This window comes from Mesocricetus auratus, unplaced genomic scaffold, assembly GCF_017639785.1.
Source record: "Mesocricetus auratus isolate SY011 unplaced genomic scaffold, BCM_Maur_2.0 Super-Scaffold_100037, whole genome shotgun sequence".
NCBI classification, from domain to species: Eukaryota; Metazoa; Chordata; class Mammalia; order Rodentia; family Cricetidae; genus Mesocricetus; species Mesocricetus auratus.
Window position 1 is genome coordinate 4449251 of NW_024429215.1, and position 26516 is coordinate 4475766.

At 40.6% G+C, this 26516-nt stretch overlaps 2 long non-coding RNA genes and 1 pseudogene across 2 annotated transcripts; 1 reads left to right on the forward strand and 2 right to left on the reverse strand.

Moving 5' to 3' along the window:
• The first annotated feature begins 239 nt into the window (after positions 1–239).
• LOC121135386 lies at positions 240–1933 on the forward strand. Its single transcript, XR_005872523.1, has 2 exons — positions 240–466; positions 1219–1933. It is a non-coding gene; the product is annotated as an uncharacterized LOC121135386 (long non-coding RNA).
• LOC121135388 lies at positions 470–1328 on the reverse strand. The gene is made up of 2 exons (XR_005872525.1): positions 1186–1328; positions 470–1058 (listed from the first exon to the last, which is right to left on the reverse strand). It is a non-coding gene; the product is annotated as an uncharacterized LOC121135388 (long non-coding RNA).
• Positions 1934–10310: 8377 nt separating the features above from the next.
• LOC101828250 lies at positions 10311–26150 on the reverse strand (annotated as a pseudogene).
• Positions 26151–26516: the final 366 nt, after the last annotated feature.

Below are 26516 nucleotides of genomic sequence, written 5' to 3' on the forward strand. Positions count from 1 at the left end.
TTCCCTTTGAGTCCTGTACTGCTGGAGGCTTGTCCCCCCAGGCAGCAATACACACTGCTGCCTGCCACCATGATTTTTAAAGTTAGCAAGGGTTGGTTCTGCAGTGCTCAGGGTCAGCCCGAGAGCCCCACACATACTAGACAAGTGCTTTGTGACCAGTTCCCTCACCAGCCCTGCTAGCGATTGGTGAAGTCTTTGCTCACAAACAACCTGCCTGTCTCACGTGATCTAGAGTGGAAGCACCCGGCTGTGTATTTCAGGAAGCTCCCTGTAACCAGGAGGAAGCAGAACCCACATAGAGAAGGCAGACGACCATCCCTGGGTAATCCCCAGATAATGAGGCTACAGATTGGAAATGGGGAAAGCTTCAGGAGTAGCCTGACCCACGGGGCATTCCACGTGGGGACTGGAGGGCACCTAGGAGAAAGATGCGGGACAGGAGATACGAGAAAGGACACTAACACAGGTATCTGATCAACGTGGCAGAATTTTATTCTTTCCAAGGTATATTTAAAGGGCGTGGAGGAGAAAGCAAGGAGGGGCAGCTTCAAGGAAGCTGTCAGGGCAAAAGGACATGGGTAGAACCTCCTGTGTTGCTAGGTAACCTGACCATAGGTCCTTACTTTATCTATCTCAATCTTTCCCTATTGTGCAAGCCTATCTCCTGGCAGACTTGGGGGTCTTCTGTTGAGCTAATCTTTAACTGATAATTAAGCTTCAGGCCAGTTTGTGGAATTTAGCAGAGGTAGCAGGGTGGTCCGGAGTCACGTACTCTATGAGGATTGATTCAAGTGTTTTCTATGAGTACTTGAGGCAGCCGCAGCTGGAGGCACCTGACAGAGGAGGATGGAGCTGATATTAGAGCATGCAAATTCCTGCTCTGTAAGACTGGAATTGGGTTGGGCAGAAGAGATTGCTCAAGGGGCTAAGAGCACTTGAGGTTCTTAACCAAGAACCTGGGTTCAATTCACAGCAGCCATATGGTGGTTCAGAAGTGCTTGTGACTCCAGATCCAGGGATCCAATGACTTCTTCTGACTTCCAGGTACACTAGGCATGCTTGTGGTACAAAAACACATAGACACACAAAAATACACATAAAAATTAAAAATCAAGGTAATGCGAAGAATTATTAAGGCAAGTGAAGCAAGAGAAGGGATAAGGAATTCAGGATTGGTAAACCTACTTATTCCCATCTTTCTCTTTCCTTTCCTTCCAGGCTGGCCTCTCGCTCCTTCCAGAAGTCAGGAAGCCACCCTGGAGAGACAGCACCATGCTTAAGGAGCTTAAGGAGATCTGGATCGAGAAACTAAGTATTTGTGATACCATGCATGGTAGGCTGCATGTAATTAAGTTTGGGAATTCAGAGAAAGAGGATCCCAGAGCAAACTGAATTGCAAAACAACCACCTCAGCAAGCTCTGAGGTTGATTTAGGACTGTCTGCTCATCTGAATAAGAAAGCCCTGCATAGGATGATGTATTTGAATGTTTGGTCCTCGTAGAATGAACAGTTTTGGAAAGATAGTAGATATGGCCTTATTGGATAAGGTATGTTACTGAGGGTGGGCTTTGGGGTTTCAAAAACGTGCACCATTTCCAGCAAGTGCTCTCTCTGCCTTGTGTCTATGGATCAAAGTCAAGCTTTCAATGACTGCCCAGCTTCATACTTGCCCGCCTGCTGCCATGCTGCCTGCCATGATGATCATGGACTCTAACCCTCTGGAAACTTTTTTTTTTTTGGTTTTTTCGAGACAGGGTTTCTCTGTATTGTTTTGGAGGCTGTCCTGGAACTAGCTCTGTAGACCAGGCTGGCCTCGAACTCACAGAGATCCGCCTGCCTCTGCCTCCCGAGTGCTAGCATTAAAGGCATGCGCCACCAACGCCCGGCTTCCCTCTGGAAACTTAATACCCAAATTAAATACATTCTGTTATAGATGCCTCCATCAAAGTCTCTTGTCTCGCAATTGAAAAGTCACCAAGACAGACCCTATGTGAAAGAATGATAAGAAAGAACATCTTTGTGCTTCTGCCAACAATGACACAGATGGAAGGTGCCCTCCAAACACAGACCTGTATAAAGTTAAACCTATACACAGATTAATGAACACTAATGCTCACACACACACACATATGAAAAGAAAAAATGAAAAATCCAGGATGGCTTCTGATTAATATTATCCTGGGACACATGGCCATCTATGCTGGGTAGTAGATACCCATAAGTAGGGTACTGAAAAATCAGAGAGGCCAGTTCTACATCTCCGAATTTGTCTTTGTCTCTGAATTGTCAGTTTCAGCAATCAGCTACACTGAAACCAAAAGCAATGTTGGATTTAAATTGTTTCAAGCACCAGGAACCCATAGATCTCTGGATCTGAACCTAGTCAATTGGGGAAATCAAGAATCTGCTGTAAAGATCCCTGTGGCATAGTAACAAAGATGTGCACGATGGTCATCATCATGGGTACTGACAGACACTGGAAATTTTTTCACGGAATGTTTCACTAGAATGGGTAGCACTACAAAGTTTTGACTTGGCCCTTCATGATGGTACTTATGAGGAATGCAATGATGTATATGCTGTGGTCTGTGCCATACATGACATGTTTCTTCAACAAGTCAATTGGTAGATTGTGACAATTGGAAAATTCTGACTGCTAAGAGGGACTTTGTCTTCTGATGGGAGATGCCATTCTGTAAATCTGTCTCTTATTGGTTGATGAATAAAGCACTGTTGGCCAATAGGGAATCAAGATAGGTGGGATAGGAGTCAAGGAGGATTCTGGGAAAGAGAGGCAGATGCAGAAACAATGGAGCCTGCCAGAGGAATAAGAGGTCTGGACCCTTTTCTCCGGTAAGAGAAATATTTAGATTAACAATTATGGGATAAATACTTAAGTCAGAGCTAGCCAGTAAGAAACAAGCAAATGGCCAACAGCTTATAATTAATATAGCGTCCTGTGTGTTATTTGGGGACTACAACTGTGGCAGAACCCAGGCAGTTGGCGGAGGAAAAACCAAAGCGGCTGGCAGAAGAAAGACTACATTCTACAGTATTCCACTGCATGGCACTTGGTGTCATCCTTTAAGAGTCTGTCAGAGCCAGGCGTTGGTGGTGCACGCCTTTAATCCCAGCACTCGGGAGGCAGAGGCAGGAGGATCTCTGTGAGTTTGAGGCCAGCCTGGTCTACAGAGCGAGTTCCAGGACAGCCTCCAAAACAATACAGAGCAACCCTGTCTCAAAAAAACAAAAACAAAAACAAAAACAAAAAACAAAAAAAGAGTCTGTGAGATGCTCAAACAAGAAGGCTTACAAAATATTCCCCAAATATAAGAATTACTTAGCATTTTTTTCTAGACGGCTGGTAAGTCTGCGTAGAAAGCAGTGGAGAGAAAGCCAGAATTTATCAATGAAGATCAGTGATTTCATTAGAGAGGATCTCAGCAATTTCACAGATATTCTAACACTGGAAGCATAATCAGTCTTTCTTCATGAATTCCTACAGTGAAACAAACAAGTTCAGTAGTTAACAAAAATATAAGGGCACTGTGCCTGATTGTTTGCATTATTGTTCTCAAGTATTCTGGCCCACTGCTGATTCCAAGCTCTTTGCTGTCTATACACTGTAATAATGATCACATAGAAATGACACTGGGATTTAGCTCAGTACCTGTGAAAGACCTCAGCATCAAAGCGCCGGGCACTGAACCGAATCCTCTGCCCAAGAACTGGGGCCAGACCACTGGATGCAAATGCAAGAGGTGTTTTATTGAGTACACAGGCGCCTGCGGATGCTACTGCAACTCGGGTGCAGAGCATACTGGGCTTGCAGGGAGCACAATATTTATAGAGTTTTAATGGTTACATAAGTATCAGCATAGCAACAGGCATTTCATTGGCTCATTTTGGGGGCAGGGGTAATTCCCATGGACTAAGTTTCCTGGTATTACCTCATGAAAGACCCCAGCACGCTTCAGCAATTATTATCTGGGTCCCATGACTACTATGGTGATCATAGACACAGCTGGGGGCAGGGGTAGTTGCCAAGGACTAGGTGTCCTGGTATTGCCACATAAAAGACCCTGGCACACTTCAGCAATTATTATCCGGTTCCCATGACTGCTCTGGTGACCACAGATCCTGTTTGACATCCTGCCAGCTGGGCGAGGCACCTGGTCTGGGTTTTTTTCATTAGGAAACGGCCTGGTCTTGGTTTTCTTTTCCTAGGGGGTCCTGGGTAGGGGTCTTTCATCTGTAATCATTGTGTGTGTGTGTGTGTGTGTGTGTGTGTGTGTGTGTGTGTATGTGTGTGTGTGTGCGGGCTCACACACGCTCCCATGCACTTGTGTGTGTGCTTCTCTGTGTGACTATGTGGTTCTTTGTGATATATATCTGTGTTTAGTCTGTGTATATCCATTTCTGTGTCTATTTATTCTGTGTGTGGTACTGTGCATGTGTTGTCTGCATAAGTTTGTTTCCGTGCAGAAACGAACATATGCATATATTAATATTTGTGTTTGAGTCTTGTCTGTATGTCTCTGTATGTGTATTTGTTTATGTGAAACTGTCTGCCTGTATTTGTCTGTGTACTTATTTATGAGTAATTGTGTGTCTGTGTCTAGGAGTGTATGAAGATATGTATGTCAGTGTGGAAGCTTGCTTGTGTACCTGTGCACGAGTATCTATTTACATTGGGTGCATGTGTGTGTATGTATATATGTGCTTGTTTGTTTTGAAAGAACTAAAATCCTAGAAATGTGATCATCATTTGTCACTGTTATTTCATTAGCTTTTCTCTCCTGGGCACAGTTAATAAACTTGCCTTTTGGGGGAGAGATTAAAGAAAATAAGATAAAATCAACAGATTTTTCTAAGTTAATTGGGGCATGCTGCACTGTATCATGCTCCCAGTCTTTCAGATGAGCTCCTTTCGAACAAGACATACTTCACTAATTCTGTTGAAGGAGCAGTGCATAGGACCAGGAAGAAATACTGGAGGCAGATTATGACATCTTCTAGATTTGTAATTTCCCACACAGTTTTGCACTTAAGGTGAAAATAGGAAAGTTTAAGCCATGTTAAAGTGAAAATAGAAAAGTTTAGCCCATGTCTCCCACATAGTAAACACCTATTTATTTGAAGACTTGATAGAATGGGTCACAGGAAGTGGACAGCTGAGTCTGACCTAACTACTGATTTACACTACACAAGTGTTACCACTGTCAAGTGGGAATATTTGAGCTTCCTAACTCACTGAACTGAAATGGATTGTCAAGTAATAATTTCTACTCTCCTAGAACTGTCCCATTGGAAATCATAGATGAGAAACATATTTGGGGTCAGTTACATGTGTGTTGGGAGAGATCTTACATACCCGTTTGGGCGTGGTCACAGAAACGTAGACCATACGATGGATAAAAATGCTGGGGGGCATGCTTTGGGTTCTTGTCAAGTCTCAGAGAGCAGTGAGTGGAGCTCTGGTTCTCAGCCTTCTTGGCTTCTCATATTAATGACTTCCCCCTCAATAAAATATCATAGGACATCCCTACTTTGTGTAGCTTAATATTTCCACGATCCATGTGACGTTTCTAGAAAACGAGCTTTTTCCATTGGCCCTTGCTAATAAGACATTTTTATATATTGTTTGAGGATTCCAGGCATGTATACAGGAATGTCCTCTTGGTACCACTTAATTATTGGAGCAGTTGAATCTCTTAAGACAGAAGTAAAAAAGAATGAGGCCAAGTGTAAGTAAGGGTTTGGAGAAAACAAAGAGGATGCAGGTCATTAAGTTATATAAAGTTGTTGAAGCATTGTTAAGAAGAGGTCATAGATTGCTAACATCTATAAATGTACAGTAACATTTTCATAGCTCACCTTAGATATGAATTATAATCTTGGGTTTACTTAAATTTTTCTTTTTTATGTGTATGACTGATTTGACCATATAAGTTTGGGTGTACCATATGACTGCCTGACACCCGTGAATATCAGAAGGGGAATTCAGGTCCTCCACAAATAGGGCAGCTTTGACCCATTCTGTAGGTGTTGCAAATGAAACCTGCATCCTCTTCTAGAGCATCAAATGCTACTGACCACTGAGGCATCACTCCGCCCCAACCCTAACCTATAGAGAAGTACTAAGCAGATGAACTTTGTCCCCTTCTTTTGTGCACAGCTCCTTTAAACAGACAAAGAGTTGTTAAGATTTTCATCTGGATGGAAAGGTACTGGTAGTAATACACACACACACACACACACACACACACACACACAAATATATATTGTAGTTTTCCTAAAAGTCCTAATGGCAAGCTACCTTGAAAATACTTGCTTATATTCAAACTGTTGTGTTCTTATTGCAGTGTGTAGACATAAGTAAATGAAAATGGGCTAAACTGATATTTTAAATTATTCCATATTCACCTATGATAAATAGAACCTCTATATTACCACACACACACACACCAAATGATCAAGGAATCATAAATGCTAGATCAACTTGAGGCTTGCTGAATACTTGATGAATGGAGGAAAAATAATTCCTACTCCAAAACCAAGAATATCCTTAGCAAAGTCCAGACCGACCTGGGCAATAGGCTTGGGGTGTTGTGGCTTCTAGTCTTTGGAACACAACTCTTAGCACCCTAAGGGGCTGCCACTGTCTGTTCCAAAGTGGCTGTTTGCTTTCCTGTGATGCTGGTAGAATATTCTTTGCAGTCCTCATGGAACATTGACTGATTAGATTACAATTTACTTTGTCTCATTACATGAGAGACTTTTCTTGACACTGTCCCATTTTCACTCTCAGCAAAGACTCTAAGATGCTGTACTTTTTTTTTTTTTTTGGTTTTACGAGACAGGGTTTCTCTGTATTGTTTTGGAGGCTGTTGGTCCAGCCTGGCCTCGAACTCACAGAGATCCGCCTGCCTCTGCCTCCCAAGTGCTGGGATTAAAGGCGTGCGCCACCACCGCCCGGCTCAATGCTGTACTTCTTAATAACCTGCTTGCATAAGACATAGTTTGTTAAGATTTTTAGATCCCAACTTTTCTGGCTTCTTTATTCTTTATTCTTTTCTGGCTTCTTCAGTCTCCTTCACAGGAGACTGTCCGTGAAGAATTACCTGCTGGTCTGGAAGAGACAGTGGAAAAAATGGAAGAACCAGAACACATACTCTAGAATGGGTAAGAATGAACAGAAACCACTTTTGGTCCTGACCACACCACTCTTTTCATCTACCAAATTTCTCATTAAATTGAAACCGTCCACATTTCCTCACAGCTGACAGAGGGGCCCCTGTTAAGCCCTACCCTGAATGTCTATTGGCAGTTTGTAGTAGACAGTGGAGTGGTGTCACATTATGAGAGGTGGAGCCATTTAAGAGTTACCCAAGATGCAGTAAGTAACTTCCCACCCCAGTGAAGGTAGGTAACTCTAGTCAAATTCAGTGTCCAACTGAAAGAAATGTCATGAAAGGATGCTTTCATTTCTCCATCATCTCTATAGAAACCCTTGAGTCAGGATCATGAACAGCATCACAGGGTCACACCTCTCTCCTTTCTCTAACAGTTTCCCTGAAGCTGCTCCATAGTTAACACCCACTCATTCACCCCTTTTATAACAGATAGGCAATTTTTCCACCTGTTTAATACATATGTTATTACTTTTTATCTATAAGTACCCTGACATGAAACTAGAGCTGCTCACCCACTATGCCTGCCACTCATGGCTGCTGTTACATGTGGTCAGTGAGCAACATTCATCCCAAGTGGCACGTATCTTGTATTTCCCACTGATTCATCCTACAACCAATTTCCTTTCTGGAAAATTCATGCTGCACATCATTAATCAGGAACTAAATTTTCAAGAAAAGGGCACCAAGATTCCTTCTCTGTCTACTCACTGTCCACACTAACGATACTCAGAAATATCAAATTCTGCAGATATTGTAACAGAAAGAACTGAGACATTCAGTATTAGTGAAAATTCAACTTACTGTAGTCATCATCCAAATCAGTGTGCAGCTTCTTCCAAAACCAAAGAAGCACAAACTTCACATAAAATTCAACTACATCACACATTTGCTTCTGTATGAAATGACCTTGCAATAATGAGTAATTACTCACTGACCAAAGTGCATATAAACAACTACAGGAAACTAAAAAGGTACGTATGACATGTGAACACTGAGAAATGGCTAGCAGGTTCTCTTTAAAACAGAGCAACACAGTGGGCAGTGGTGGTGCACAACTTTAATTCCAGCAATTGGGAAACAGAGACAGGAGGATCTCTGTGATTTGAGGCCAGTCTGATGTACTGAACAAGTTCTAGGACAGCCTCCAAAGCTACAGAGAAACCCTGCTTCAAAAAAAAAAAAAAAGGGTAAAAACACAATCACTAAGAGTATTCTCTTCATTAAAGACTGTAAACAATTTGCTTCAACAATAATGGGCCATTTACACAAAAAGAACAAAGTAATACTAAAAAGATAAAAAAAATTTGAGAAAGTGCAGGAGTTCAAAAACATTCAGAAGACTAAACCAATATTCAGAATATATTACAACTATTGCAAAGAAAACCATTGAGAAATGTGAAGACAGACAACAGGAATAATCAATGGGACAAAAATATAGACAAATTTTATTGCTGTGTAGAGATACTGAGCAATTTTTATCGAAGTCCTGTTGGAAGAACATTAGGAAATGGGAAAACTGACAAAAAAAAATGACTCCAAAGGAACTACAGAAATAATCAAAACTAGTAGATTAGGAAACAAAGTTAGAACCAGGAATATCCCTAGTTACACATTAGCCTAAAATGAAAGCAATGAATTCTTTGAAGTTTTATGAACACATAGGACAAATGCACAGTAAAATTAACATTTTAATTTTATAATTGTATTTTCCCTTATGTTTTATATAAGCTGTAAGATAAATGTTGGTGCCTACGCAATATTTTAGAAATATGTTCTACCCATCCCACAGTTCTGAGAGCTAAAAACTTCTACTGTCTTTTAGATGTAGGATGATTACCAATGGAGGCCTGGCCTCTGTGGGGAATGGCTCCTATTCTGTATTACAAAAGACTTGGGCGGCCGGGTGGTGGTGGCACACACCTTTAATCCCAGCACTCGGGAGGCAGAGGCAGGCGGATCTCTGTGAGTTCGAGGCCTGGCTGGATAGATAGCCTCCAAAACAATATAGAGAAATCCTGTCTCATAAAAAACAAAATAAAAAATAAATAAATAAATAAATAAAATAAAAAAAACAAAAGACTTGGCCAGAGCGAGTCTACATCCACCCTGAGGGCTAGTGAGTACGTGCTGTGTAAGAGTGTCTCTAGGGTTAAGGGAAAATTTTGATATCAGATCCTTATACATGATAATAGATGTCTTCTGCCATTTCCCCCACTTTTGGACGGTTACTTAAGATGATGCGTCAATAAGCCGGGGCCTCCAATGTTGATTGGGAGCCCTCCTGTTATGACAAGATGTCTAGTCTAAGTCTCGTCCTTAACTTTGAAGGGTAGCGAGGCCCTCCCGCGTCCACACTCTTCTAGCCGGGGCTGTTCGGCTGGTTCTGATCACAGCCCCAAAGACAGCAGTCCAATAGATGGCTCCTGCAAGCGAGGGGATGACACAGACAGGACTGACACACATAAAGCAGGATAATCTTGACATTATTTATAGTCAAATATTCCAGATTCGTTTCTAGAGAAACGATTTGGCAAACCCAAAGTGCACATCCCATTTGCACAGTTTTTGTTTTTAAAACGTTTAATATATCATGTGTATTAGCTTATGTGCATCAGTGCTTTGTAGCATGTATGGATGTGGTCTGTTTGTGGCTAGGAGCCTGCTGACTTCAGAAGGCATCTGGTCAGAACTTTAAAAAGGACCTGAAATTCATTTCATTTCTTAGGGTTTCTATTGCAGGGTTCATAAAGTATAGCATGACACAAGGATACCACAATGGTCTTTCGTATATAGTTTCAAGCACTCCTCTGTGCATGTATCTGCATTTGGGCAGACCTGCCAAGAGACAACAGAAGCACACTATTTCAGTTCCTAAAACCATTGAAAGTATATTTTCCTATATCTTGGGCAATCCGTGTAAAATGGTCTTTTATCCCAAAGGAAACATGGCCCACAGGTTGAGAACTGCTAATCTGTTATCAATTTCCTCTTTACAAGTTTGAAGGAACAATTAGAGGGTTCGGAAAATATTTAGGGGACACATTTCCTGGAGAGATGCAACATGCATATGAATCTACATCCCCCATCTGGAAAAAGTAAATAGAATAAAGTTCAACTGTTTGAATCACAGAGCTTTATTGGAATGGCTTACAGGAATATGGGGAAGCAGTTACTTACTGGAGCATAATGGACTCAAACACAGCTATTATGAAGCTTGAAACCAACATGTGACACAGCTTATGAATACTGCATACATGGAGGACACTGCACACTTGTAGGCATATCTAAAGAGCATCCTATCCTGATGGCTAAAATTCTCTTCTAATGTGCATGACTTCCCAGTTTCTTCATTTAAGAATAATGAATCCTGGTAGTTTCAAGGAGTTCTTGAAGCTGTTTTGAGTGGTGTATTTCCTGCCTTAATCAGCTTTCCTTCAGAAAGAATCATTCCAGTATCCAGGAAACTGTTACATAGCAGCATATTCTTCAGGTTTCTGCATTTTGTCCTCATTTGAGGTTGAATAAAGTCAAAGAAATTGTTCTACATTTTCAGTTTCCCTCTGATGTTTTCTAAGATTTGAAGATAACTTACAGGCTTTTACAAGTTTTTCATGTTTATGTTTTTCTAGTATGGAGTCTCAAGTATAGTTAAGAACAGAGCTTGGTTTAAGCACATGCCAAATTATTTCCCATGGAAACTTTCCTGCCAGTATGAATTTTCAGATGTTTTCTTAGACCTGAGAGGCTGGTAAAGACTTTTCCATTATATTTCTAAGCTTTCCCTCACATATGAATACTTTGATTTGTTCTCAGGGTGATTTTTGTAGACAAAACGTACCTCATATTGACTACTATGGTGGTTTAAACAGGTAGGGTCCCCATGGACTCGTGTTTGAATGCTTGGCCCAAAGGGAGTAGCAATATTAGGAGGTATGACCTTGTTTGCATATCTGTGGCTCTGTTGGAAGAAATGTGTCACCAACAAGGCAGGCACTGAGGTCTCATATGCTCAAGCCATACCTACTACAAAGCTCACTTTGCAGTGCCTGAGGATGAAGATGTAGACATCTCACTTCGTTCTCCAGGACTGTCTGCCTCATATCACTGTTTCCCATTATGAGGATAATGGACTAACTCTGAAACTGTAAGCAAGCTCCAATTAAATGCCTTCCTTTAAAAAAATTGCCATGGTCATAGTGTCGCTTCAGAGGAATGAAACCTGAGCTAAGATAACCACACTTGTAAAGTTTCTCTCCTGAATGAATTCTCTGATGATTTCTAAATGTGTTCTAAGAAATGAGCAAAGAGTAAAGGATTTCTCACATTCACTAAGGTTCCTCTTTAGTATGTGTTCATGTTCTTCTGTCAGCTTAGAAGCCGCACCTGAGTATGGGCCCAAGGCCCTGCATTAAACACCATTGCTTGGACAGAAGCCTAGTGGAATTTCTGGTTCTGTTATCACTGGCAGTGTCATAGCCACCGTATGTAGTTTTTAACTATGTGTCTATTGTTCTTTTTACCAATAAAGACTTAGTTGGGTGTTGGGGTGAAAACCTGCTAGTTCAGAGGGGCCAGGAAGCAACCAAATGTCCTTTCCTTTTTGCCAGAGACCCAGCAAGTGTCTCACCAACCATCTCAAGCCAGAAGACCGCAAAACTCCAAGTCATTCCCTACTCCTTCCTGTGAATTTGTCAGTCTTTTACACCCCTTCATACTCTCTAGGGCTAATTCCTGTCAATTAGATCTGGGTTCTGCTCTCTGATCTAAGGTTGATATTATTAAAACTCAGGTTTCACAGTGTGATCAAACATCCTAGAACATACTCCAAGAGTTGAACCTAAAGAAAAGAATTTTTCACATTTGCTACACTGCTAAAGTTTCCCTAATGTATGTAATTTCTGATGAGTTCTAAGATTGCCTTTTGTGGTAAAGGATTTGTCACATTCACTACATTTGTAAGATTTTTCTCCTGTATGCATTCTCTGATGTATCCTAAGAGATGAATCCCAGGCAAAGCATTTCTCACATTCACTACACTTGTAAGGCTTCTCACCTGTATGGATTCTCTGGTGAGTTCTAAGATTGTCTTTTGTGTTAAAGGATTTTCCACATTCACTACAATTGTAAGGTTTCTCTCCTGTGTGGATTCTCTGATGAGTTCTAAGATTGCCTCTCCCTGTAAAAGATTTTTCACATTTGCTACATTTATAAGGTTTCTCTCCTGTATGTATTCTCTGATGAGTTCTAAATGTTACTTTCTTGGTAAAGGATTTGTCACATTGACTACATTTATAAGGTTTCTCTCCAGTATGGATTCTCTGATGATTTCTAAATGTGCCTTTCTCAGTAAAGGACTTGCCACATTGACTACATTTATAAGGTTTCTCTCCTGTATGGATTCTCTGATGATTTCTAAATGTCCCTTTCTCAGTAAAGGACTTGTCACATTGACTACATTTATAAGGTTTCTCACCGGTATGTATTCTCTGATGAGTTCTTAGATTTGAACTACTTTTAAAGCTTTTGTCACATTGACTACATTTATAAGGTTTCTCACCTGTATGTCTTTTCAGATGTGTTCTAAGATTTGAGGCACTTGTAAAGCATTTGTCACATTGACTACATTTGTAAGGTTTCTCTCCTGTGTGGATTCTCTGATGAGTTCTAAGATGATCTTTTGTTATAAAGCATTTTCCACACTCACTACATTTGTAAGGTTTTTCTCCTGTATGGATTCTCTGATGACTTCGAAGATGGTCTTTTGTGGTAAAGGACTTGTCACATTGACTACATTTGTAAGGTTTCTCTCCTGTGTGGATTCTCTGATGACTTCGAAGATGGTCTTTTGTGGTAAAGGATTTGTCACATTCAATACACTTGTAAGCCTCTCCTGTGTGGATTCTCTGATGAGTTCTAAGATATGAGGCACTCAGAAAGGATTTATCACATTCACTACACTTGTAAGGTTTCTCTCCATTGTGGATCCGGTAATGTCTTTCAAAGTCTGATGTGTTATAAAAGCACTTACCACATTCTGTACATTCATAGGGATTTTCTCTACAACAGATTTTGTAATGTACTTTGAGTTGTGAAAAATGGAGAAAGGAATTACTGCATTTTGTACATTTATAGGATTTGTCTATATTATGGTCTCTCTGATGCCCAGTGAGACTTGCGTGAGTCTTGAAGAATTTTCCACATTTCATGCATTGGTGTAGTTTCTTCCTGTAATCAGTTTGTTTCAGTGTGATTTCTGTATTAGACTCCAAAGATTTACCATACTCTATATTTTTGTGGTCTTCTTTTCCTGTGTGAGTTCTGTGATTTTGGCTAATAATGGAAAACAAATTTAAACAGTTTACACGGTCTGTATATTTACAAAGTTCTTCTCTAACATTGCTACTTCTGAGTCTGTTGAGGTTTAAGGTTTCAACACAGGCATGTCTGTGGTTACCAAATGCGTACTTGCTGCAATTTTCTGCAGTATCACTTGTGTCATAAGATGTACACTGGCAGGACTCATGAATCTCTTTGTGAAGTTCATTACATTTACAAGTCTTCCCTTGGATATTTGCATGAACATGGATAAAATGCTTTGTGCCTTGATGCAAGACCTTCTCACATTTAGCACATATTCGATGGTTCTCTGAAAAAAAAATACTGCAATTATAGATAATAGCAATGAATGCATGATTAACAAGGTCAAACTGATGTTTTCTATGATATATAAACTAGTAACTTTAAAGAACAGAGCTCTTAATAGAGGACTTTTCTATTTTTTTTTTTTTTTTTCGAGACAGGGTTTCTCTGTGGCTTTTGGAGGCTTTCCTGGAACTCACTTTGTAGACCAGGCTGGCCTCAAACTCACAGAGATCCGCCTGCCTCTGCCTCCCGAGTGCTGGGATTAAAGGGGGTGCGCCACCAACGCCCGGCTCGAGGACTTTTCTATTTTAAATCATTAAATGGATACCCCCAAGAATCTCTAATCTGATCTATATCAAAGCACAGGGAAAATAACAGCCTACTAATTCTTTTCTTTTCCTTGTATTAACTTTTTTCATTTATTTGACATCCTAACTGCAGTTTCCCTTTCCTCCTTTCTTTCTGTTTCCTCGCTCCGCCTCCCCTCTATCTCCCCACCAATTCCTACTGTTTCTGTTCTGAAAGGGGCAGGCCTCCCATGGGTGTCAACAAAGCATGGTATATTAAGTTGAGGTAGGGCTTAAGACCCTCTCTCCATATTAAGGCTGGGCATTGCAACCCACTATGAGGAATAGCTTCTCACTAGTAAGCCAAAGAGTTAGATAATACCCTAATCCAAAATCCATCAAACTAAACAACTGCTGCACATATGTAGAGGAGCTAGGTCAATCTCATGCAGAACCTTCTCAATGTTATCTAAACACTGTCTTCCAGCTTGTAAGACGAGTAAGTGTTTCAGCAGTAAAGAACTTAGAGAAATAAGCTCTGTGAATGATTGTATGAAGAATGATTCTCTATTTGTTAAGTTTTTGAGACAGGGTCACACAGTACATTTTTGGTCAGTTAAGAACTCATAGCCCAGATCAGCAGGGAACTCACTATGTCCTCCCTCTTCAGCCTCCAAAGGGCAAATACTAAAATCATGCTGTGCCAATACTAAATACAGCAACTACAGCCCAAAAATAAATAAACAAAAACATTCTCACAACAGCATCTCTTTCTCTAAAACCTTTTGCATTGTTCATAATCAGAAATTGGTGAAGAGTCTAAGCTGGTAGAAAATTAAAATATTCTAATTGTTATGAGTAATGTAATATATTACCTTGCTCTGAATATTCAATAATCTTTGACCTTGGAGATTTTCCTTGTATATTACATAGGAGGACATAATAGATCACAGAGAATATAGCATTCATTACTCTTCCAGAGAACATAAAAAATGTAAATGAAGCACCAGTAGAAAGTTATATTGATAACCAAAATTCCCTCATTTCTGGGATTTTCTAGTTTCACAGAGTTTACAGATATACAAAGTAGGGAAATAGAAAGGATGAATCAGGGATTGTACAAGAGCATTCTTACCCACAAAAAGTAGATTGTTGTAATTCTCCAACATCACATCCATGTACAAATCCCTCTGAGCACAGTCTAGACATTCCCATTCCTCCTGTGAGAGGTCCACAGCCACATCCCTGAATGATAACAGACCCTGAAATGGAAAAATTACCTAATTACCATACACTGCTTCACAAAATGATTTCTTGGGTAAAAGAGACCTAATGAATTAGAGAGATGTTTATGATACAGACAAGGCATGGCAATTTTCTTTTCTTTTCCTTTTTTGGTTTTTCGAGACAGGTTTTCTCTGTATTGTTTTGGAGGCTGTCCTATAACTCACTCTGTAGACCAGGCTGGCCTCGAACTCACAGAGATCCGCCTGCCTCTGCCTCTCGAGTGCTGGGATTAAAGGTGTGCGCCACCAACGCCCGGGTGATATGGCAAAATTTAAAGGACAAAAGTTTTATAGAAGTGCTATATTGCTACTCTTTCAGAGACAATGTATAGTAGGACTTATCACATTGCTTACATTCATAACGTCTCTCTCCTCCATGAATTTTCTGATGTGTTCTAAGGCCTGAGTAATAGAAAAAAGAATTGTCACAATCACTGAATTTGAAAAACTTTTCTCCAGTTTGCTGTCTATAATGTTTTAATATTCTTGAAAATGTAGTTTGATTCATTCTCAGCACACGGCACTACAACACAGAATTTATTCACAGATCCTTGAGAAACAATACTCTCTGCTGAACCTTATAGGTAGGAGCTATACACAGTACAAACTCACACACTTCCAGGGAAATATTTGGATACATATAAAATAAAATTATAATTTAAGTTTAATAAAATATACTTTCTAAAATATTCATAATCTTTATTTTATTTCCCATGTCTGTGAAAACAGAATGACGTAATATTCTTGCAATCAGCAACATTTTAGGGCAAATAACATACACATTTTGGGTCTAATGCAGGGATGTGCCTTTATGAAGTGTGTGTTGATGTCAAACAAAATCCCAGTGTCACATCTCAGATGGTAAAGGTATAACAGCAAAAGAATGCTGTGAAATTATACAAATGTCAACTTTGCTTGAATATGAACTAGATGAAGCCTGTCTGAACCTGGGTTTACCTGACTCTATTCTAAAATGCTCAACTGACATCCTCAGGCCTAGATACAATGCTGCTCCCTTTCTGGAACAAAGGGATAGAATATGGAATATAGAATTCTGAAGACATGGCTCAGAAATAAAAGGCACCTGCTGATCCTCCAGACAAACGTAATTAAATTCTCTCTAAATACATGGAAACTAATCACAGTGCCTGAGTTTAGTGCCAAGGGTTTGGTGCTGACCTCAGGGATCCAGGGGCATAATTCATCATCCAGTGTACATAAGAATATGAAGACAAACCCTCATACACTTAAAATATTATTGTAACGAAATAAATAGAAACATTGACACAACTCTTCAGAATTTCACCCTGTGTAATACAAACGTTCAGGGAGATGAAACATATAGACTGGAGAAACTTCTTTCTCCAAAAAAGGAGAGTAAAGTAAGAGGGACATGCATTTATGCTTGAAAATTGATGACTTATGTGCAGCACCAAGTCAGTACTCTCTAGGAAATTCTTACTAGTATATTCCACATAATATCAAACAGTGGAGACAGCAGTGCCTCTTCTGAAAAATGAAACAAAAGATAAAAAGAAAATATGAATTTTCTAGAGAGCTAACCACTGAGCTTTGAGCAGAATCTCTTCTGAGACAAGTATATTTTAGGTGTCAACACATCCCTCATCACTGTGTGACATTATATGGTAAAAAGAGAAACCAGAATACTGCAACATTCATCTCTTCACAGACACATCAACTTTCTGGCAGGAGGAAGTCACATATTACTTACATCATTTGTGCTCTCCACGATGCTAAAACATTTACTACTAGGGTTTAAGACAGTGAGTCTTTTCTAATTCTACTTTTCTATAAATTGCTCAGTGATGTCAGTGAAAAGGTCTATGTATTAGCATACTCATGTTTATAAGACTGTTTCTGGAAAAGTGATCATTCCAGAAAAGCAACTATGTGGCACATTTGACCTCCCTTCCTCGGTAAGATAAAAGTACACAAGTCCATTCTATGTAGAAAATGGCCACCAATATATTTCTTGAGTGTCATTTATAATAGCTTCTGTTTTAGAACTTCAAGTCTTAAGTTCCTGGAAATCCATCACCTCACAGTATAAAACTGAGTGAACATATAATGAGATAAATCTTTGATATACAGTTGAGTTATTTAAAGACATAATCCTGAAATATAAGAAAAGAAAATACAGACACATAAGGCAAAAATAAAAACTTTCAAAGACGACCATTGCTAGTGGTAGAAAATTAAAGTCTTGCATGGTTTCAAAAACAACAACAACAACAATAATGATAATTTTAAGAGAAATGTGGACATGACACTGACCTGGGGAGCATTTACCACAGAACCATTCATGGTTCTTGTTGTTCTTTTCTGAGTTTCTCTCTCAGGAACAAAGACTGGAGGTCTCGTTGAAATTTCACATCATGTTGTCAAAAAGACAAATCTAAACGTAATAAACTCTTTTATGTTCAGGGCCAAACCACACAAAAGTACCTTCCCCCCCCAAAAAAGACCATAATGATAACAGAAATCTTGTCAACGTTACTACAGAGAAGAGAATATGGGCTCTTAAAATCCATGGAGAAGGAAGGGCATAAGAAGAAGGTTATCAAGTGACAGAAGCCATCCACACAAGCTGCACTGTAGATCATAATTAGAGGTAAAGTTCACGTAGAAAAATCAGAGATAAATTAGCTGTGACAAGCCAGGAAATAGGGCATTTTACAAAATGAATAGATGAACAGGAGAGCTGGAGAGTACAGGATTATCTTCAAAACACAAAACCAGCAAAGTATCATTTTTAACTAGAAGGAAGAAAATTACTACCCCTTGTTTTACCCACAAAAATATTAGAAAACAAATCATGGAAAGCCCCATGATATGAAAATACCAATAGGAAGAGATGTCACAGGACAAACTTCAAGCGGTTTTATGATAAACTTCTATAGGAAACAGGAAGAACAGAACACAGCTGAACTCAGTAAGGGGAAGGTATGTTACACTGAGGCCAACAGTATAGCACAGAGAAAAAATGGATAGTATTAGCAGGAAGACGAAAAGGGGAGTAAGATAGCATGTGTTCTCTAGTCATAGAGCATCTAGAGGCATAAGAGCTAGTCAGAAAAAAAAAAACTGAATAAGAACAAAGAATTAAGGAGAAACAAGTAGGAAAGGCACCAAATTCCCATTTAATGATGATGTGATCATGAAAACAACTTTCCAGAGTCACCACTGGATAATCTTAGATTTGATAAGTTCTTCTCATATTAATGAGAAGTATAAAACTAACACAAAATCACCACTTTCTCTATTAATTAGTAATGACAATTTGAAAAGTAATTTAGAAATTTAAGTCATTCAGGTTGTTTCCAAAAGCTCTAGGAATAACACTAAGTAGTGATGAATTCACTTTTATGAAGAAAATTTCAGGGTACTCAGGAAAAAAGTGAGAAGTAGTGATACTCATAATCTTCCCAGAGTTCCTCTTTCTACCGGGAAACCCAACCTATCCTCTCCTGCCTAGCTATTGGCTGTTTAGCTTTTTGTAAACTAATCAAAGCAACACATGTTCACACAGTGTAGTAATTAACAGCAACACAAAGGTTTGTACAGAGGGAAATCACAAGAAGACCTTCAATGTCTATGTAAGCAAGCCGGAACTTTTCTGTTCTGCCAACTTCATGGTTAAGGCAACTCAAAACAATCTTTGGGTATTTGTGTAATCAAGTTACAGATTTTTTTTAAAGTAGTTAGTCATATCGTAACAAGTAGATAGTCATGTCTGCACATTTTAAGGGTGATTAGATAGTCATGTCTGCACATTTTAAGGGTGAGTGAGGTATCAATGAGTCAGGTTACTGGGAATATCTCTTCCAGGGACTGGAGTCACAAACAAATGGCTAGCAGGTACCAAGAAAGATAACTAACTTGGAGTTCCATTAGCCATCACACTAGAATACAATATCTGACCATTTGATCATATTTCCTTTCATTCTACTTGGTAGATACAGCACATGTATTTACCATGTGTGTCGTGTTGTCTTGGAGAACATTTACATCTATCTGCCAAATATCATGTTTTTTTCTCAAAGTGACAATGAACTTGTCATCAGAACTAGTTACACTCATTCTTATCATCATCCAAGACAGCTTTACATGGCTCATTTAGGTAAAAATCTATCTTTACAATTTACTCCTTCTTTCAATGTGGACCTATTGTCTAAATAGCACGAACTCTATTCGTGTGAATGCATTTATAGGTAGACCATTACAATTCAGGCCATATACCTTTAAAAGGAATGTCTGTGTTCTAAATACGCTAAATGTTTCTCAACTTTCCTAAAACTGTGAGCCCTTTTTTTTGGGAGGGAGGGGAGTTCAAGACAGGGTTTCTCTGTGGCACTGGAGGCTGTCCTGGAACTAGCTCTTGTAGACCAGGCTGGCCTCGAACTCACAGAGATCCTCCTGCCTCTGCCTCCCGAGGGCTGGCATTAAAGGTGTGCGCCACCAACGCCTGGCTAGCTGTGAGCCTTTCAAACAGTTCTTCCTGCTCCTATGTTGCTGTATCCGCATGTGAGCAGAGCTGCCTGGAGATGGATAAAGGAACAGTGCCTCTGTTCATAAGATCATCAGAAATGTGTTTTCCAATACTCTTAAGTGACCTCTGAGAAAAGGTGGTTTGATACCTCCCCCTAGGGGTCTCGACCCACAGTCTAAGAACCGCTGTCTTAGACAATGTCAAGACAGAATCATCAAGGAGGACTCATGGCAGAGACTACCTGATGGCTGCCAGTGGAAAAAAAGAGACTGTTCTTAGGAATCAGAACCATTTCAAGGTATCTTCCTGAGGTTTTTCTTCCACAGTCCAGCTATGGACGTGCTGAAATCCAGCAATCTGGGCTTCTGATTAACATGCCCAATTAAAATTAGTGACCTCATCACTACATGGGGTTTCCTTCTTTACCCAATAAACTGACTTTTGCCTATGTGTCACCTCTCTGTCCCATCTAACCAGAGGCAGTGTTCTGTGGCTCCAGGTCAAACATCTCTGCCCCTTCCCCTTCCCCCTCATCCTCTATCTCCTCCACCACTGCAGCCTAGCCCATGCTAACGCAGAGTTTCCGCTTTTCTCTTCTTAAGAACTCCGTCTGCAAGGGCACTTACTGCTGTCTTTCTGCCAGAGTCAGAAAGTGGTCATTTGAACTTTTCTGTCCTGCTTAATAACAGTTATCTCAGTCGGGCTTTGGTGGCGCACGCCTTTAATGCCAGCACTCGGGAGGCAGGTGGATCCCTGTGAGTTCGATCGAGGCCAGCCTGGTCTACAGAGCGAGTTCCAGGACAGCCTCCAAAACAATACAGAGAAACCCTGTCTCGAAAAACAAACAAACAAACAAAACAAAACAAAAACAAAAAAAGCAAAAACAAAAACCAAAAGCACAAAAAAAAAAAAAAGTTGTCTCTGTGAAACTAGGTGTTTGGGTATGGCTTTTTGCCTAATCCCGAGTCCAGGTGGAAGGCCACACTGTGTGGAGCTACCCTTTTTCCCTAACTACTTCACAAATTCCTACACTAACCCTCCACAGAAAAATATTGCCAAAACCTGAAAGAAAAGAAATGCTAGACCATCATCAACAAAGTGGACTTTACCTTGCTACAAAAAGCAGACAAGGACGAAAAACATTTCCAAAGGGGGGGAGGGTATCACCATAGACCAATTACAAGGATGGACATTGACAAACAGATCCTGTCTAAAGGATGTAGGAACGGAACTCAAGTAGATTTCATACAAGGGATGCAAGAACATTACAGCACCTGCAAAGCAATCAATTCAAGGTACAACATATGTAGAGTCAGTGAGAGAAGATACACAACCATGTCAATATATCCACTGAAGGCCTATGGAAAAGCTCTGAAGAACATGAGAACAGAAGGCACACACCTCAGCACAGACAGTATCACCCAGAACCCTGAATGTAACGTCACACAAAACGAAGAGAGCTGCCATCATTCTGCTCTAATCAGAAGAGACAACGGTGTCTGCTACCTCCACACTAACACACTGCATCAGTGCTTACAAAGGAGCAAGCGACAAAGAAAATTTTCACTCTGTCAAATAAGAAAACTCAGAAGGTACATTTTCCCAAATCACAAGCAGCACAATTCTTTACTTAAAAAAAAACAGAGAAACTCAGGGCTGATAACTCTCTTAATAAGCAACAGGAAAAATCCAAGAAAGTATCAGTTGGGTTTCTACATTCAAACCCAGTATGATGGTCAGCAGACCACCCAGTGTCTAAAACTGTCTTAGACACCCTTCTGCACCTTTGAAACTGTTGACAGTGTTCTGTAGGCTGCTAGGTGACAAGGCTCATCAGTTTCTGTTCCCAGAGGCAGAACCCTTATGCTGCAAGCAGGAAATGCCCACCAGCAGAAGAATGCCAAGGCTATTTTGTAAGCAAGAGAGGTGTTTGGGTTCAAACTAAGGTCAGCCACCCCCCCCCCCCACACAGATGGCACTGGAAACTGGCAAATGGGCACTGCCTTTAAATGTTTCTGTTCAAACCACAGCCTGGTGCTGCTTTCAGCTTGGGCCAGAGAACTTTGTTTGAAACAGGAAACAGTTATTTCAGAGTGCTGAGTACACAGCATGGAAGTGAAAAATCCTTATTTCCATATCCGAGTTTCAGGGAACAATACTGAACTTTGGGTTAAAAGAATGTAAGGGCTGGAGGATGGGGAGTAACTCATGGGAAAAACCGTACTGTCCTTAATCCTAGCAGCTGGAATTATGACTACATGTGAGCCTGACTACCATTTAATTTCAGGGCTGTAAATAACTCCTGGTATATTTTATTCAGTTGGGACATTTTTCTGCATATGAGATAATTCAGCAAGCTATATTCATCAAATTTTGGAACTAGCCAAAAATTTAATCAGATACTATTTGATTACACAGAAAAACTGTCTTCACATTATGGCACTGTTTTAGGAAACCCTGTCTCAAAACCAGCCTCCTCAAGAATACACAGAAAATATAAATATCAAAAGTATGAAGAAATAGCACATATAGTAGATAAAATTTAATAAATTTTTTTTTTTTTGGTTTTACGAGACAGGGTTTCTCTGTTTTGGAGGCTGTCGGTCCAGCCTGGCCTCGAACTCACAGAGATCTGCCTGCCTCTGCCTCCCGAGTGCTGGGATTAAAGGCGTGCGCCACCAACGCCCGGCAATTTACTAGATTTTATACTAGACATATAATCTATTACATAAAATTAGATATGCTATTTATTAGATAAAATTTCATGGTATGATAGGCTAATACCCAGAATATATCATAAGGATACAAACCATAAGGATATAAAGCATTTTAAACATAAGGATACAAAGGAACTTTTTAAGGATTTCCTGTGAAGAGGGTTGGTCATGACTACAGTAGGTAACAGGAAAAGCTGAATGTATAAAACCACAAAACAAAGAATACTAACAAATGATCAAACCGTTCATTCCCAGAAAGGTATGTGATTACATGAATGTATTTCACAAGTTTCCAAATACATGAAACAAATTGTAGGAAGCAAACAGACAAGGATATGAGGAAACTGCCATGTACCCCATTGAGCAAGATGACCATGAACAGCACAGAAAACCAGGAATGCCTAGAAAGCAGCCCTCCAGAGAATCATCCACTTAACATCAGAAGTCGCCCAGTCTTCGCAAACTTCAATCAGCACGCTCCAGTGTGGCCATGTCTTAAAAATAGAACAAGTCTTCAAACCTAGTAACGACTAATGTTTAAAAGTGGCTTCTCCAAGAACCTAGCATACTGACATCAACAACTGACAGAACAGAGAATACAGAGAGTATGTGAACACTGACTCACTAACAGCATGCTCTCATTCAAACGTGAAGAAATACACAACGATGTTTATGTTCTCTAAAGACTCTAAGTAATTTGTACCAAGATCTTACGTGCAATTTTTTTCTATAAATGGAGAAAATCAGAAATTCCTAAGATGTCTAAAAGTGTGAGTAACCACAAAAAGTCAAAAATAATGAGAGAAGGATTGAACCCAGAGGTCATTTCAAAATCTATAAAAACTGTAGTGATATGTACACTGTGGAATGTTGAAGACAATGGGATATCAAAGGGAAGACAATGTAAATGGAACTTAATACTCGGCAGAGATGTTAAGCAAATCTTATCAAAATTCTGCCAGCATTATTTTAGAAAATAGAGCAGTTAACCCTAAAAGACACAGAATGTTACGGAACTACAAGATTCTCCAAAAACTCTGTGTACAGGACCAACCAAGAAGCTTAACTGGTTCTAACTAAACAGCATATTAAAATTATAGTAATGAAACCACTTCCTAATGGTATAAAAACACAACCAGAGATGGATATGGAAGAGGGGACAACATCACTCCCATACAAAGATAAATAAAATTTTACTTGCCTCTGAGTATTTATTATACACACACACTGACTTCAAACACCTACAATAGGACAATCCTGTGATTATTCTCAGTGGAATTCTCTAGAATCATTTAGAATGACGTACAATACAGCAAAACCAATTTCAGGTCTGGTTTTACTGTCACTTGATCCCTTCTCCCTCCCTTCACCCCTTCCTCAGTCCCTCTAACATACCTGGATCCTTAGCCACTGTCTCCTCTCTTCTCCATCCGGGGCTCTTTCTTCTGATTCACAGGTGAGGGGACTGACTGACCGTGTGAGACTGCATGGGAGAAAGATATTCTTCAGAAAGCACCTGGAACTTTTTCAAGAAGCAAAAACTAAAGATGCTAACACATGCCAAAAGGATAAACATGAAGGAAAGAGAAAACATGAAGAAAAATAATGTCTCTTTCTGTGAGGATTTTACTTCACTCTGTGAGATGTGAGACTCGTTCACACACAGCTCACACACATGCAGAGTAATTTTCGGAGGAACCCTGAGCAGAAGCAAGTTAGACTGCAAGAAAACTATTCTCCCCCTCAAAATCCAGATTGCTGCAGTTCCACAACAGGAGATCTCTGCAGAAAGCCTTGTGAGCAGAGTTGAGGCACCCCCACTGCTCCCCCAAGAATTCCACAGCCACATTTACTGAATGTCAACAAACCCTGAAAACAAACAAAGTTTGATCATGTGTGAATAGGCAGAATGATTTTCTTCTATTAATGAAATATTTTTCTGATACAGGTGAGTGATTATAAATATTCAAAAGATGCTTTATAACTTTGTTTAAAGCGCATCTGATAATTATAAAAACAATGTGGCCTGACATACTCCCACAGCATACATACTGCACCTGCCTAGGCCTAAGGTGTAGCATTAGAACATATGAAGACACATTTCTGGATGATGTATTCACATCCTAGACTGCATTATGTCTCAGATAGAAAATTAATGTGGAGTAAAAGTGTTGAGTCCAGGGGCGTACAAATAACGAGGGACCACCAGAGTCTATGAAACCAGAAAAAAAACTTATTCCAAGGGGGGGGGAGGAGTGGAAATTCCACCAAAGCACAAAAGGATTACCAGTTAACTGGGACCACAGCCAGAGTTTGGGTTCTGGAACTGTGGCAATGGGAGCTGGTTTTTAAGCACCAGGTGTGGGTCAATGAGCTTTTACAACTTGGAGATCGGGCTTAAAATCGTATTACATTTTAAGTTTTAAAGCTTTTGGTTACAGGATGTTAGGATGTTAACCTAAGATGTTTGCAAAAGCCTGTGGCTGATACAGTCACTTTTTGCTGTCCCCGAAACAATGCAAAGTAGGGAGCAGAGTCACTGGAGGACAGGTAAAAATTAAGGGACTGCAACACTGAGGGTCCCATAGAGGCAATAGTTAGTTAACCTCTGTCTGCCTTACCTGCCTAGCTGGGAGGCAGGAGACAATCGCTAAAAGTTTACTTCTGTACACAGTGGCTGCCGGGATGTCTGCTCTTAAGGCAGAAAGGGTTGTTAAAGGTGGCTGCCAGCTTATTTTTTTTCCAAAATGTGTTTGGGCTTATAATTTTATATTCCTATATTCCTGGACTTCTCAAACGGTTTGCTTAATGTTTAGCAAAATATCTGTGGCACTCCATAAAGTATATTTTCTGTTTAATCGTATCTCACTGGTTCCTCTTGTGATTACTATCAACAAAGCTCTCCGGTGTGCCTACTCTTAGGGACAAAGGCCACTGTCATGTGAATAGGCATGTGATAAAACAGGGGAGTTAGAAAGCAAGGACGAATTTAAATTCCAGGAGCTTGGGAACTGCCGCAACAGCAGAGAGAAGCCTGTTTGCAAACAAAACACCATGCAAATGCTCTACTGGATTATTTTACGTGTTGTATTACGACAGAATAGTCCGGCATCCGTAAGTGAAAACTAATCACGATAAGGCCCACTTCAGGGGATCTCAGCCTTCCACGACAGCCCGGTCCCCTCCCTCCCGGGTCCCAGCCCCGCGGCTCCTCTGACCTGGGAGGTTCCAGGGCCGCCGGGCTGCGGTTCCCGCCACTGCGCTGCTGCTGACGCTGACTTTCCCAGGCCGCCCGCCCCGCGCGGACACAGCGGCTCCGGAGTCTCCAGGTCCCCGCGGCGCCCGCCGCGTCCCCCGCACCCGGGTCTGCACCGCGGGACTCCCCGAAAGCCACAGGGAAGGGCTGAGCTCCCCTCCCCTCCTCTTCAACTTGGCTCCCCGGAGAAGTCCCTCGTGGCCCCGCCCACTCCAAACCGCTTCCGGCTGCGCGCTTCCTGGGATCCTGCGAGCTCTTTCTGCTTCTTTAGCTCACCGCTTCTCCCCGACGGCGCAGTCTTTTCCCCTAAGCCCCGCTTTAGCGTGCTGTGTCCCCGCCCGATCGGGGACCCCTCCCTCCCGCCCACTGCCCCAGGCTGCCTTCCCCACAGCGACACCTGTCTGGTTTCATTCTCTGTGACCAGGCGTCAGACGTGGAAGGTTCACAGCGTTTCTGTTTATTTCCTACCTGCCATTCTACTGCGTCCTGTGTTTGGAAACGGCTGAGTAAAACGAACAGGATAGCCTTGTGGCAAATGGCACCTTTTCCCATTGGCCACAGCATTCTTGTTTGTGTTCTGAGAGTTTTGTGTTGGATTGTCTGTTACCCTACGTAATTGTG